Here is a 15,322-nt window from a genome sequence, read left to right on the forward strand (position 1 = left end):
TAGTAAACAATACAGAAAATTCACAGCCAGCCGACTCCAACCATCACAATAACTAATTGTTATAACGTAAACAATTTCACCTTATAACATGATCACTTATATTGTTTGTGCTTTTTTTTTTCACATGCCTTGTATATGCAACAGGGCCGGAGTGGGACTCATTTTCGGACCTGGAGTTTCATGCCCACTTTACTTCACGACTTTCTTTTCTACAGCCTTGTTATTCAGTGTATTTTTGTAAAATATCATTTCCAATTCAGTGCAAACACGTAAGTGTTCTCAATGTAGATTATTATAAAAGTTAACATCTTTACAACAACACAATGATATATTCAACAATATCAGAATATATTAGATATTCAAACCTTGAAATGAAATAAAAGAATAAATAAAACATTTTATAATATTTCATATTACTTTCATCCTAGTTCCTTTCAGTTGTGAGCTTTGTATATTTATTTATCCTACTTTTGATGATAAAAAGCATAATGGGTCAATAGTAACATTTGGGCATATAAAAATATTGTAACTAATCTGATCATGTTTGCTTGTTCACACACTGTGGTACAACAGCTTACAGTAGATGTGCCTCTGCTTCTACACTAAATCACATTTTAAAAAAATGTCGATGTCATACTTCTCAGCACAAATCTCCCCTTTTTAACAAGCTTTCTGATCAAGTCAAGTAAGTTTCATTAGTGTGAATCGTCTAGCATCATTGATTATCTCTGGGCATTTTTCATATAGAGCAGGTCTACACCATACTCTTCATTATTATTATTCTAGTTCTTATGCTATTCACTCAATGCCCTACAAGAAAAAGTTTGCTTAATAAACACGAATGCTAGTTTGCAGCATTTTATTACGTTTTGCACGGCCGCTAGCATCCTGCACTGCTCCTGACTAGCTTACCCATCTCAACGTCTTCATTTGGCGTTCACGCTCGCTGGTTTTAATGAAAACATTGCTCAGTCTTCAGTGGCTGTGGCACTTTCTAGAGCTTATCGCCTTTTCAGTGCTGCCTTTCCGCTTTCTGTTATCCATTTTAATAGCTTCTTTTTGCTCGCGTGTCGCGAACATAACAGTCTATGGGTACCACTGACTGAGGTTTTTCTGTTTGTTTTTTGAGCAAGGTGGCATTGGAGGAGTCAAAACACTTCACGTCATAACCAGACTGCACTCTGTAGTGGGCTGCATGATAGACTGCGAGTGCAGGCAGCCTAGAGACACCATCAATGATATATTTCAACTATATTTTTTAACCCAGTACAATGACTAAATGCCGGCCCGCTACCAAAGAACAGACCAATCCGGGCCTCATATGCAAGACCAGAAGATGGAAGTTAAATAGTTGTATTTTGTAATCCTATGTGGAGGGGCCAAATGTTTAGCATGACACCAAAATGTTTGGCATGACATAGAAAAATAATGAATATATATAATATAAATTAAGAAATTAACAAAGGGGTCTTACAAAGCTTAGCTAACACTTGTCCGATTTCAATTTAATGCATTTTTGTGAATTTCAGAGGTCTCGTTAGGAGGAGGCTAGCTAGCTCTGTAGAGCCCACGGTGAGCTGGAGTCCACGGTGAGCTGGAGTCCACTCCAGCTCACCGTGGGCTCTATCAATGAGACTCGCAGACAAGAGGCGTTTATTTCCCCGATCGTTTGTTTAAATAACTCAACACATATCCATTATACGATTAACTGGAACCTGCGGTAAGAGATTGCGGGCGTAACAAGCTCGCTGACCGCGCTCTCAGTCACACACTGGCCATTTAGCAGGAAGAGGGGAGGGAAAACATTGAGCTGCAGGCCCTGGAGCTCTGTCAGGGCAGCAGCGTTTGGTAGTCAGATGTAACAACCCAGGCAGCACCGGCCGCTGAACACACATTGCAATTAGCCATAAATTTTCGTAAAACGGCCAGTATTTGAGCTTTACATAGTTGATTTCTCGTATAAAAAAGTTTCAGAAGTGAATTTTGTAATGGAATAGCAGAGATCTGCGCGACCTAGATTCATAAGACTACCTGATCTCAGGTCAGTTGTGTAGACTATGTAAATGTTGGGGCGTGACAAAGAGAGAGACTAGAGCCAAAGAGGAGGAGTCGCTGAGTTGACGTCAACTCGGTGGCTCGTTGAGATTTGCCCGTTTTCAGCAGCAGTTTCAAATTGTGAGATTTGCAGAGGAAAGAGGTGTCAATGGTATTTTGAGGTTCTATGTATGTCCTATTTACCCACCAAACTGTCATTTTTCAACTATGACAAGGTAAAATCGGTTTTGCATTCTATCACCCCTTTAAGGGAGCCTGACTCTGTCCATCCTAGACGTAGCATCTCCAGAAGAAAAATAGAGCATTATACTGTAGTTATCAATTGTGTTGCTAAATAGTACCAATAAAGATATGGACATTTCAGCCCCCCAGTATCAAATTGAAGATTCAAGATTTCTTATTCCATATAAATTTCCTGAAGAGTGAGTTTTACAACATTCCTGCAGGTGGAGCGAGAGGGATATTTTGAAATAAATACATGAATTTAGGCAATATGTTAATTTTTTATGGATAAAGGTAAGGGCATCCAGCTTTCTATAGATTAATATACTGACTTCATTATTACTTCATAGTTTGTTGTTGCTAGTTTCTAAATGAGGTGTTATTTTGATGGCCAAATATGTAAAATTTAGGGCTGGGCAACAATTAAAAGTTTTAATCGCAATTAATTGCATGATTTCCCTGATTAATTGCATTGTTATACACAAAATCAAATAAATAATTCAAAAGTAGCGTATAGCGCAATTTTATTTTAAATGTTCTGCCATATGAATGAAAGTGCCATAACATTTGTTCTGCAAACACTTATCAGCATTTTGTTTATACAGTAGCAGTTAAATAAAATATTTAGTGTAAATCTCAACTTAAACAATGTAATCAAAGCAAAAACAAAATTAAAGATTATTGCCACTGCCAGGGCATTAGTGTTATCCTGTTTGTTATATATAAAATAAAACTGCCCACAAAATCCTGAGCCACAATCATAACATTAAAACAGTCAATTTCTGAGATAACAGCAGAAACATTTTTTTTTCTTTTATCAGGGAGTAGCATAACCAGTCTATGTTCAGTACCAAATGTCCCTGTTAGAGTGAGGTGAAGCACAAACATTTCAGCATAATGTCTCTCCTCTGTTTTCATGTGAATACAGCGTCCACTGTTCATCAATATAATGCACTGTAACTCCGAGGTAATTATGGTTACCCAGTGATGTCCACTAGTGCCCAGTGTGAGCAACAGTGGGTGCACGTTGTAAAGGTGTCGCTTTTTTGCGGTCCTATCTTTTTCATACAACTCGTGTATTCTTCTTGTGATGGCGCTATGGCATTTAGCTTCTCTTGCTTTTGTTTATCTATACTTCTCCCACACGCTGCATCTAACGTAGTCTGCCGACGCGCCACTGTTTGTTTCGTTGAATGATTTGCTGGTATCAACGGTGTGTATTGCATTTAGGTGATATTTCAGGTTAGTACTCTGGTGATAAGAAAATTCAACTTTGCAGTGTTTACAAATAACTTTGGTTCTGTCGACTGCGCCGCCTGGAAGAACTTTAAAATTTTCTGTAGCCTACCCTTCTCCATGTTTGTTGGTTTGTTTATCCACCAATTATTTCCTTTTCCGGTTCCTGTAAGCGCGGCAGCAGTCAGCACAGACTTTTTCGAAATAAAAGCCAGAGAGCAACACACTTTTACAATAATAAAAGAAATAATAAAAACGGTGTTAATGCACGATAAAATAATTGTCGGCATTAATTAATGAGTTAGCGCGATAATAACGTGTTAACTTGCCCAGCCCTAGTAAAATTAGATGAGAGCTTAATAGTAAATAAGTATTGGTTTAAATATTGTCCTTCATTTCAGTTAAGATGATTGATGATTTTGAAGCATTTAATTTATATTTGGAGACGATACCAAACAGGCCAATTAGATCTAACAGTGCTGGTATAAGATATTAATATATATATATATATATATATATATATTAAGAATAAACTTACATAATCAGCAAAAAGAGCTATTCTTTGATCTCTGTTGCCAATTGTAATCGCCTACTAAATCTAATTGCCATTGCTAGTGGTTCAATAACTAGTATGTGTTAACATGTTATTTCCCCTCTACACTGTTCACTGAACGGGTGCTTCCCGGTGTGTGCAGGTTAGCACGTGCACGGTGTGTGTTTCTGTTCAGGTGTTGAAGATGGTGTGTACCGAATAAAAGTTTGTGAACTGTATAAAAGTCGTGTTTATTACAAGTAACATTGGTAGCAGAGGATAGTTACAGGATGGCAGCTAGTTATAAAGTTCCACTGAAGTTTGATGAAGACAGGCCATACAAGTGTTGGAAAAATGAAGTCAATATACTAACCTCGATGAAGAGAAACAAGCCCTTGCTGTTGACTTGGGGCTTGAAGGGAGAGCACGTGAAACAGCGATGGAAATACCCGCGGAAGATTTGGACAGTGAAAATGGTATGCAACGTTGTTTGCAAAGCTGGACGGCTTTTTCCTAAAGGATGAAAAGGACCGCTCTTATGTTTGTCTTCGCTCTTTGTTACAGTTTTACAATATAAAACAATAAGGAAAGGAAAGTTTCTTCGTCGAACCCCAAGAAAAGCTATGCCTTGTGTTTTTTTGAGAACTTTACACTGTTAGCTAACTGTCAAGCTTTGAAGAAGCAACTTATAGACCCTTTGCACGTGACGTCACACTCTACTCCCGCGAATTATGAACGCCATGACGGACGGCGGAAGAGCTATTCTGTAGTCGGACGGCAAGTCAAACGAGAGTGTTCGCTGCTTATATACTGTGTATGGTTCGCTGTTCTTGTTCTCACGAGTCACATACACAATCTGCAGAGTAATCCTCACCAACACAAGCATGTGTATGTAGTGCCTTTCTTGTTGTTTGTTGTTTTAAATGACTGATAAATAATAATAATAATAATAATAATAATAATAAAACTACCTCACTCAGCTAGCTGCCGTGCTAACCAGCTGTTCCTGCTAACAGGTCCCACATAACTATCATCGGTTATTCACTGACCTACATATCCCAAAAAGTAAGCCGTTCCCTTGATCATTTAACTTAACACGCATACAAAAAATATTGGTTAAATTAAAGATGACATGGCATGGAAACTAGCTTCAAAAAGGCCAAACAACTGAATTAAATGCGGGTCTGCGGAGCTCCTACCCCGGTTAGCCGACCAGCTAGCTGTCGAAATATCCACCGGTCAACAGCGAATATAATCACAGATAAGACGATGGCTAGATGTTATTATGTGTGTTTAATAGTGATCATAGACACTCCATGATTTACATGGATTAACGTGTGATGAATTATTTCCCAGAGCTGGGATGCGTTCAGGCATCCATTAGAGAGTTGCATCGGCTCAGCCAGTGAACAACGGTACGTGCCTGTAGCTAGCTTGCCCTGCTAGCTGATAGCCGTTAGCTGCTAGCTGCCGTCCTGTGAGTGTATTCAGACAGGCTTCTGTGATAATCATCCCAATAACAATCCACGGTGGTGTGGCTATGTCCTCCAGAGGACAGGTCATGTCACGTATTGAAGTGTATTTCCCCCCTAAAAAAAATAAAAAACAGTAGTGCGGTAGTAGCTGCTAGTTGTAGCAAGAAAAGATAAACAGTCGTGTTCTGATCAGAGTGTAATGTGTGAAGAGCAGATTTGTTTACAAGGGAAGAAGCTTGGAGTAACGTAACTATGGAGAATATAGCAGATATACAACACAGGGAAGAGCCTTTTGAGTTATATGATCGTCCTTATTTATTCGAATCCGAGTATACAGTCGCAGAACTAGCCTCACAAGAGTTGGATAGAACGAGACAGACAGAGGGGCAACAGGCAGATGAACTTGCTGCTCCAAGCGCAAGCTAAAGCTAGCCTTCAGTAACTGGAAGACATAGCCACACCACCACCGCTCCGTGGATTGTTATTGGGATGATTATCACAGAAGCCTGGCTGACTACACTCATCGGATGGCAGCTAACGGCTAGCGGGGAAAGCTAGCTACCGGCAGGATCGAGACAGGGACCAGGGTAGGTGAATTTAAACAATGTCTGAAGAAGCCATGAAGAAGAAGATATTATTATTATTATTATTACATTTTATTCAGTGTTATTTATTTAAAACTAATGAAACTTTCCGCTCGTCTAATACACTATTTAGCTTGTGCTTCCGGTGATTCTGCCGTCCGTCATGGCGTCGTCACGTGGTCGTGGTCACGTGTTTGCAAAGGGTCTATAGCAAGAACAGTATAACAAGGAAGAGGAAAACAGAGCACAACGTTACAAAATGGACAACTAAAGCTAATCTACTGGATAAGTTAAGTAAGAGATCCAGATGTGCCAGTGCACGTTTTACTGGGTTAAAAGACTGTCCTCACAAGAAAACTGAACAAGTAAGAATAACTGAAGATGCAAAAGGAATGTAACATTACATTGTTTAGAAAGTCTTCTTTGTCAGACGCTAAGATATTTATGACTGAATCGTTGGGATCTGTGATTATTGACACTGCTTGTACTCGCACTGTGTGTGGGGAGAAATGGCTGGAAAGCTATATTGATGACCTCACCCAAGATCAAGTGAACCGATTGATGCAAACAGAAACTCCCAGTTGCAGACCATTTCGGTTTGGCAATTTGGTGTATTCCACAAGAAATGTGAAACTACCAGCTAAAATAGGACTGACAAAATGCCAAATTGAAACTGAAGTTGTCAAGTTTGACATTACACTCCTGCTGAGTAAAACGTCCCTAAAAAAGGCAGGGACCATTTTGGACATGGAAAAGGACCGTGCAGTATTGTTCAAACAATCCTTACCTCTTGAATTCACTAGTTCTGGACATTACTGTGTTGACATCAGAGACAAAGAAACTAAAAAAGGTCCAACTGAAAAGAAAGTCCTAACAGTGACAGACAATACAGTATGTCTCCAGATGAGAAAAGCAAAGTCCTTCTGAAGCTCCATAAACAGTTTGGTCATGCGTCGACAGACGCTACAGAGGCTTATTCGCAGTTCAGGAAATGAGGAAAAAGAATCCTTTACTATTTTACAACAAATAGTATATGGCTGTGAAATATGCTAGAAGTACAGAAAGATAAACCCAAACCCTGCTGTGGGGTTGTACTTAGCTTCGGAATATAACGAGACAGTGGCCGTGGATCTGCATGTGTTGGAACCAGGTGTATGGTATCTACACATCATTGACCACTTCAGACGTTACAGCGTGTCATCTGAAATTGTCAACTCCTTGGATTACTCACACTTGGATTAGTGTCCATGGTGCCCCCCAGAGGCTGATAAGTGACAATGGAGAATTCAACAACAAAGAGATCAGAGACATGGCTGAAAACTTTAACAACAGCAGGATACAGTCCCTCATGGTGCAATGCACTACTCAAGAGACATAATCAAACACTCACTGAGATCAAGGTCAAACGAGAGAATGGATGTGACTGGCACACTGCCCTTGGCTGGGCCATCATGGCTAAGAACAGTATGTTGAACGTTCAGGGCTACAGACCATATCAATTACGTAGTGTTTGGACAGAATCCTAACCTTCCATCTATATTAGTTGATAAACTACCTGCTCTAGAGGGTACCACCATGAGTGCAAGAGTAGGAGAACATATTTCAGCTTTACATGCTTTTAGGAAAGCATTCACAGAAGCAGTCTTCTTGTGAGTGGATAAGAAGGGCATTACGTAAGCAGCTCAGGTCCACAGATGACATGTATGTGACAGGAGACAAGGTCTATTACAAAAAAGCAGACTGTCCTGAGTGGAAGGGACCAGGGATAATTATTGGTCAAGATGGAGCTGTTGTATTTGTAAGACATGGGGGAATTCTTGTTAGAGTGCACCAATCCAGGCTCTGTAAGGTAAACACACAGGAATCCCAGGATAAGCTAACTGTGTTAGACAGCAGAGAGACCGCAGGTAAAAAAGGCAGCTTAAACAGTGAAGACAACAGTGAGACACGCAGTGAAAAAAAGCAGCTTAAAAAATGTGGCGGAAAGCTCCGACAGTGAAGAAAACACAGACAATGAACAGGGCAACACCAGCGACAGGGGGGAGAATACAAGATAAGTGGTTTATCCTACTATGACACAAACTAAAACAGATCACAATGTTTGTGGTAACTCTCTTCTCTGTCTCTTCTCTGCTGGTGTTAAGTTAAAATCAGGACAGACTGTAACATTTATGAAACAGAGAGCCAGGTGTTGATAATCTTAACACTGAATCTGAAATGGAGACTGACATAACAAAAGACATTTCATTTGATGCAGCCAAACAGGACGAAATAATGAATTGGTACAAAAACAATGTTTTTGAAGAAGTTGATGATGCAGGTCAAAAGTGTGTCTCTACCAGATGGGTCTGGTCTGTCTCAAAGAAACTCCTAATGGTACTGTGCCCAAACCACTACTGTTAGATCCAGCAGTATTTTATTGGTGGGATGAACAGTATAAAGTGACTGGAGTACTCACATGTCATGTTGATGATTTTCTTTGGGCAGACTCACAAAACTTCTCAACAGGAGTGATCCCTATGCTAAAGTCTGCGTTCCATGTTGGATGCAAGGAACATAAAAATGTCTGCTATGTGGGAAATGACTAGGGATGCACCGAATATCCGGCCACCGAAAATTTTCGGCCGAAAATGGCCCAAAAGGGCATTTTCGGTTTTCGGCCGAAATACCTTTATCACCGAAACAATACGGCCGAAAATGTTGTGATGACGCAAACAGAAAACGCGACCTGCACGTGTGTCAGTACCCGATCCGTTCCACCTGCAAAGCGTCTCCTAAGCAAAGAGGTTGAGACGGACCACGGAGTGAAAACAATGAAAAGTACGCTCTTAGAGTCTGTCAGCACACGTTTCAGTGAGATCTGTTCGGATCCTCTGCACTTCATCGCGACTGTACTTGATCCGCGTTATAAAGACCATTACTTGGATGCGGAAATAAAGCAGGGCGCAGCAGAAATGATCCAGGCCGCGATGGATGCGGAGAACCCGCGTGGAGACGGAGACGGAGCAGCGCCCAGCGCAGGAGGAGATCAGAGCGCAGAAAAAGACTTGTCTCGTTCCACCCAGATGAGGGGCATGCACCCTCGTTGTCTGATATGTTCAGTGAAATCCTGCAAGAAAGTGCCTCAATTAATAATAATAATAATAATAATAATAATAATAATAATAATAATAACAATAGGTAAGCTATTCTGTTCTTAGGCTACTGTATACTGTATGTGATCAGATTGTAGCCATATTTCTGCTAGATATTTTTTTAATTAAACTTTTATATTAATTTATACAATTGCAATGCCTTGATTTTAGTAAAGTTAGTACACAGTCATAGCCATAAATGCAATGGTACTAATAATTGGCTTAATTTATTTCGGTGTTTCGGTTTCGGTTTTCGGTCTTGGTTTCCTCTTTTTTCGGTTTTCGGTTTCGGCCAAGAATTTTCATTTCGGTGCATCACTAGAAATGACTGTTACTAATTATTGTGTAGTTCACGTACATCAGCATGGTTACATTGAAAGCCTACAGCCTATCCGGCTGCACGCAGCACGTGCAGTGCAGAGAGATGCCTCTCTTAACGAGACTGAAAAAGAGCAGCTTGGGTAAAAAACAAAGACAAAGACAGATACTATGGGTTGCAAAACAAACCAGACCAGACATTATGTTAGACTTAGCGTCAAATACAATAGATGCTACAGTCCAGTCTATGCATGAGACAAATAAGGTCATCAGAAAGCTTAAATCTGAAATAAGTGACTCTCAGGTTTCATCATTTGGGAAACAGTGATGCTCTGAACTTTATCATTTTAAGTGATGCTTCCCTTGGAAATCTCCCTGATGGGGGTACACGGGGGGACATTGATTGGTCTCATGGGAGAAGGAGGGAAGTTTTCTGCTCTCTGTTGGCAATCTAAGAGAATTAGACGTTTGGTGAGGAGTACTCTGGCAGGGGAAACTCTGGCCATGTCAGAAAGAATAGACACTGGCTACCCTCTTTTCTGAGCTCACAACTGGAAATGCTGAACTGAATGCTCCTCTGTTGGTCTGTGTGATGGACAATCACTCTGTTTGATTCCCTTAAGTCAACAAAACAGAGGTCTTACCCAAGAGGGAGTGTCAGCTCTGTTGTTATTAAAAAGCACTCAGTGAGGGACTGTGGTGCTATTGAAAGCACTCAGTTAAGGACTGTGGACAAAAAGCCAACAACTAAAAGGACATTTGAAAGCACTGAACTATGCAACAACTGTTTTATTTAAGTTGTAATAACTCTGGCCATTGTTATATATATGTTTTATATATATATATATATATATATATATATATATATATATATATATATATATATATATATATATATATATATATATATATATATATAAAAAATGTATGTTACACGGGGAACAGAACAGACTCAATTGCAGAGCTCACAACAAGTAGGTTTATTAGGATTTAGGGGAAAAAGGGGAGTGGGGAGGCAGACGCCAGGAATGGGGAAGCAGCTAAGGGGATGATAGAGAAACTGGAGGGTGAGGATACTCAGGGAAGGATACTCAGGGGAGCCGCGACTGGGGAGCCGCGGAGAGGCACTAGGGATGGATACTCACGGGAGCGCGGGGAAGCCGTAGCCGAGGAGCCGAGGGAGAGAGACTGGGACTGGAGAGCAGAGGAAGCGAGGAGAGGCTGAAGCAGGGTGCCGAGGGAGGGGGTCTGTGGGGTGAAGCCAGCTGACTGGAGAAGATGGTCGGAGATGGAGATGGTGACTGAGAAAAGAGACACAAAAGGTAAGGGAGCATGAGGCAACAGATAAGAAAACAATGAGGATTTCATAGAGTGTTTGCTTAGAGTTTCACCAGGGTGAATGGAGCAATGATCAAGCGGAGATGGTCTGTTGAGTCGGGGTAGAACTACTGGTCTTGATTGCAGATGGAAGGCAGGTGTGCGCAGCAGAGAAGGTGATGATGGGATCGCTCTCGCTCTGGAACTCGAGCCATCTATGGCGCCATTTTGTTGCTACCTGGCCATCACCTCCTGTTAGCATTCCACTGACCGCCATTTTTTTTTTACGTCACTTGACTGCGAATAACTTTACATCTGAAGCGTTTAAAGACTCTATTTATCCATTGTTTATTTCTAAAGAAACATGACAATGTATAAAAGGCTCCATTACCTTGTACCCTCACGTTATGGCTCCGTAGCAGACGTTTTTGTAAAAATAGGCTAACGATTGTGTCATAACCAAGTGACTTACTGTCGCACAGTAGAGGATTTACCGTATAGTACAGGAGAAGCTCGCAGGCAGTTTCGACTTACATTAGCTGTTTAGGTTTAATTACTAATGTTAACTAGCATGTTAGTTAGCAATAATTAGCCTGTGCTTATGTTATCTCCTTACATATACCTACACTCTCCATCTCTGTAAGATTGGGAATGATTGAGATATCTCTTGGCACAGCTACCAGAAGACTTACAACTTTCAGACACGTTGCTCACGTCACATTTACGTTGTCTCTGTCAGTTGGAGGCTGCGCAGTAAAGCTGGCCATCACCGGAAAAGTGCTTCTAATAGCCTTCACTGGTCTCCGTCCAGAGCAACGTGGTCTATTGGTCCATTTTATATATGTCAATGATGGTAACGTGGGGTCCGTTCCAGGAAGGAGGTTTAACAAACTCTGAGTGTAACCCTGATCTCTGAGTTGATTTACCCTGAGATGGGAGTTTTTGGTTCCAGAACAGCTGATATGAGTTGGTTCAATCAACTCGGAGTAGGTTCACTCAGGGTTACGCGCATGCACCACCACTATAAAAAGGCAGTATGAATGGAGCCTTGATAATACGATTCACCATGGTAACAACCACAAACAAACGGGCCGCAGAAATACTACACAAACAATGAGTTTGAACATGCTTTTCGTTAAAAAAGTAAGAGCGTGGTTGCTTGAGTCAATGCGTAAGCATTAACAGTGTATTAATTTCATATTTAATCACAGTTAACTTATAATATTACTGTATTACACCTATAATTTCATTTGGGTGCAATCCTGCGGGCGAAAAAGTAAGCTACTAGCCTACTATATCCCATTCTGAGGCTGCAGCACCATGATCATTAACAGAACTATAATTTATAATCATTTATTTCTTTTTAATGGCTCTCCCTGGTTTGTGTCCAGGGAACACTACAAAAAACATTTTAAAAACATTTCAGAGCGAGTCACACTTTTCTGACGGCTCTGCATACAGTGGCTTTACTATTACAGTATGATTCGTATACACACCAATAAAGAAAACTGCCGTTTGCAAAAAACGTAATGCGACACAAAGAATCTGCTGGGATGTTAAAGCATGTCCACGATGGTGGATGTTACTGATATGAGGACAGATAAGGTATTTACATATCGGACTGTGAAAAAATGTGGAAATGAAAATAGATTTAGTCGGGACTCAATATCGTCTCCCGACGTAAACTCTCTGTGAAGTAATACAGCTTTTTCATCAATGGGCGTGACCAGGCTGGTGACCAGCATGAGGAGGAAGTGCCAGGCTGTTGTGGCTGTGTATAGGGCTGGGGGTAAACGATTATTTATTAAACGATTAATCGGGCGATTATTTTATCGATTAGTCAACTAATCTAACGACTAATTGGACGATTAATCTAACAATTATTTTTCTGTTGCTCAATTAATAAAAACCATAATGTATCTCAAATAAATACCAAACAAATCTTAATAATATACTTTATTAAACAGTTTTGCACAGCAAAAAATCTTCTGCTTTACACAAAATTAAATAAATACAATTATTTTACTCTTATACGAAATGAAAGGCCAGCCTGTTTACTCTTTTACAGTACAAGCATAACTCTCTCATAACTCTAAAAAGTGAACAGGGCTCTCAAGTTCTGAACAAAGTTCAGAGTGAGATTTTGGCGGCAGGGGTTTGGGTAGGGACGGAGTCTGATCTGATAAATGACATAAATTCGTACAAATACATTTTTTTTTAATTTAATTCAGTATTTATTTGTCTGTGTGTGTGTGTGTGTGTGTAATAATTAATACTATGCATTGTCTGGATAAAATATAATGAAATAGCCTAGGCAAAGGTTTTCACAATGGGGGCCTGGAGGTTGTGCAGTAAAAAGAAAAAGAAAAAAAATATTCCAAATTATTATGTGTACTGTTATAAAAGTATTATGGGTAGGCCTATTATAAAATGGGTATCTTTATAAAAATATAAAACTGTCAGAGTAGCAGATTCAACATGTAACAATAATAATAATGATAATAATAATAATAATAATAATAATAATAATAGGCGCAAAAGCTACCCAGTGTTTCCTCTATGTTGATTTCTGCCGCCACAGTATCAGAAATAGGGCAGATGCACAACAGGGTTTCTGCTATGTACATGTAGTATATATGTTCCCCTCAACTGGAACAGTGACAGGACATCATCATTCGCGAAGTCATGGCAACCAGATAAAAAACGGGGCGAGTACACTTGTCACTCAATCTCAGGCAAAGTCACAAACAGCGACGAAAGCTGCAACTTGAAATCAAAGGGGTAAACTTCGCTTCAGAACTCGAGCTATCTATGGCGCCATTTTGTTGCTACCTGGCCATCACCTCCTGTTAGCGTTCCGCTGACCGCCATTTTTTTTTTACGTCACTTGACTGCGAATAACTTTACATCTGAAGCGTTTAAAGACTATTTATCCATTGTTTATTTCTAAAGAAACACGACAATGTATAAAAGGCTCCATTACTTTGTACCTCACGTTATGGCTCCGTAGCAGACGTTTTTGTAAAAATAGGCTAACGATTGTGTCATAACCAAGTGACTTACTGTCGCACAGTAGAGGAATTACCGTATAGTACAGGAGAAGCTCGCAGGCAGTTGTGTGCAGGCATGTGACGTCACATGCTGTTTTGCGATTAAATTGGTATATCGAATTGATTTGAGACATTTTATGGTGTTTCCATTCATTTTTGAACTGAATCGCACAAGATTCAAGCAAATTTTGCGAACAAAGTTTTGCTAGACAAAAGTAGTTGTTAATTTTAGAAGCCAAGCTATAGCCTAAGCTATGGACCTTTGGCTGAGGATATGATCCAGCTCATCAAAAAGGTGGAACTTGCCTTATATTTTCCCTCCGGCACCGCTGCGAGACAACTCTCTTTTTTGAGCCGTGTATCGCTGTTTGAGCGCCTTCCATTTACTCCGCAGGATGTCCCACGGCTTGTCGTAAGGGACATTCTAAAACGCTTAACGTGAAAAAGCTTAACATGGTTTAATATCTTAACAACGATCAATCATCACCAGATGTATCATGGTCATATCTTGTCATGAACACTTAAGCATGTCAAAAAAACTAAATCGAAATCCAAACGATTAAGTTATCTCACGTTAATGTGTCAGATAACGTCCATAATATTTGGACATTGGGTTAGATTTGACCGTTTTAAGTGGCTATGATGAGCAATATAGAAGAGGATTTTTTGGTGATGATTGATCGTTGTTTAGGTACATTAAACCATGTTAAGCTTTTTCACATTAGGACTTATAAAGCCAATGAGAACCGTGGAGAGTCAACCCCCAGCCGCTCTGCTGCCCTGAAGCAGAAACGCTTTATGTCAGATAACGTCCATAATAATTGGACTTTGGGTTAGATTATTTGACAGTTTTCCGTGGTTATGATGGGTAATATGAGAGAGAAATTTGGTGATGACATTAAACCACGTTAAGCTTTTTCCTCGCCATATTAATAATATTAATACGGCCACTGATGAAGAAAATATTAACGTGAGATAACTTCTATAATCGTTGGATTTCGATTTAGTTTTTTTGACAGGCTTAAGTGTTCATGACAAGATATAACCATGATAAATCTGGTGATGATCATCGTTGTTTAGGTACATTAAACCACGTTAAGCTTTTTCAAGTTAAGCGTTTAATGTCCCTGTCGTAACTGTTGGTCATTTCCTTCGCGAGCTCCTGATAAATGATGGCGTTTCTTAGATTTTTGCTATCTAAAATAGCTGTTATATTTTTCTGGTAAATTAAATAAAAAAAGTATCTCGTCTCCTCGTTTGTCCACTTACATCTGTTTTTGTTTTGCAAACAGAGCGGAAATACTGGGCGGAAAGGAACTCAAACTTCTTCTTCTTCGTTTTATTGCGGGTTGCAACCATAAAATGACCTAAAACTTAATCGCAATTCATTATTTATTCG

The 15,322-nt window shown here is 39.9% G+C and overlaps 1 protein-coding gene across 1 annotated transcript in view; it reads left to right on the forward strand.

Moving 5' to 3' along the window:
• stxbp6l (syntaxin binding protein 6 (amisyn), like) overlaps positions 1–15,322 on the forward strand; it is a 103,627-nt gene that overhangs the window by 2,024 nt on the left and 86,281 nt on the right. The window lies entirely within an intron of this gene.

Source organism: Perca fluviatilis, chromosome 18, assembly GCF_010015445.1.
Source record: "Perca fluviatilis chromosome 18, GENO_Pfluv_1.0, whole genome shotgun sequence".
Classification (NCBI taxonomy): domain Eukaryota; kingdom Metazoa; phylum Chordata; class Actinopteri; order Perciformes; family Percidae; genus Perca; species Perca fluviatilis.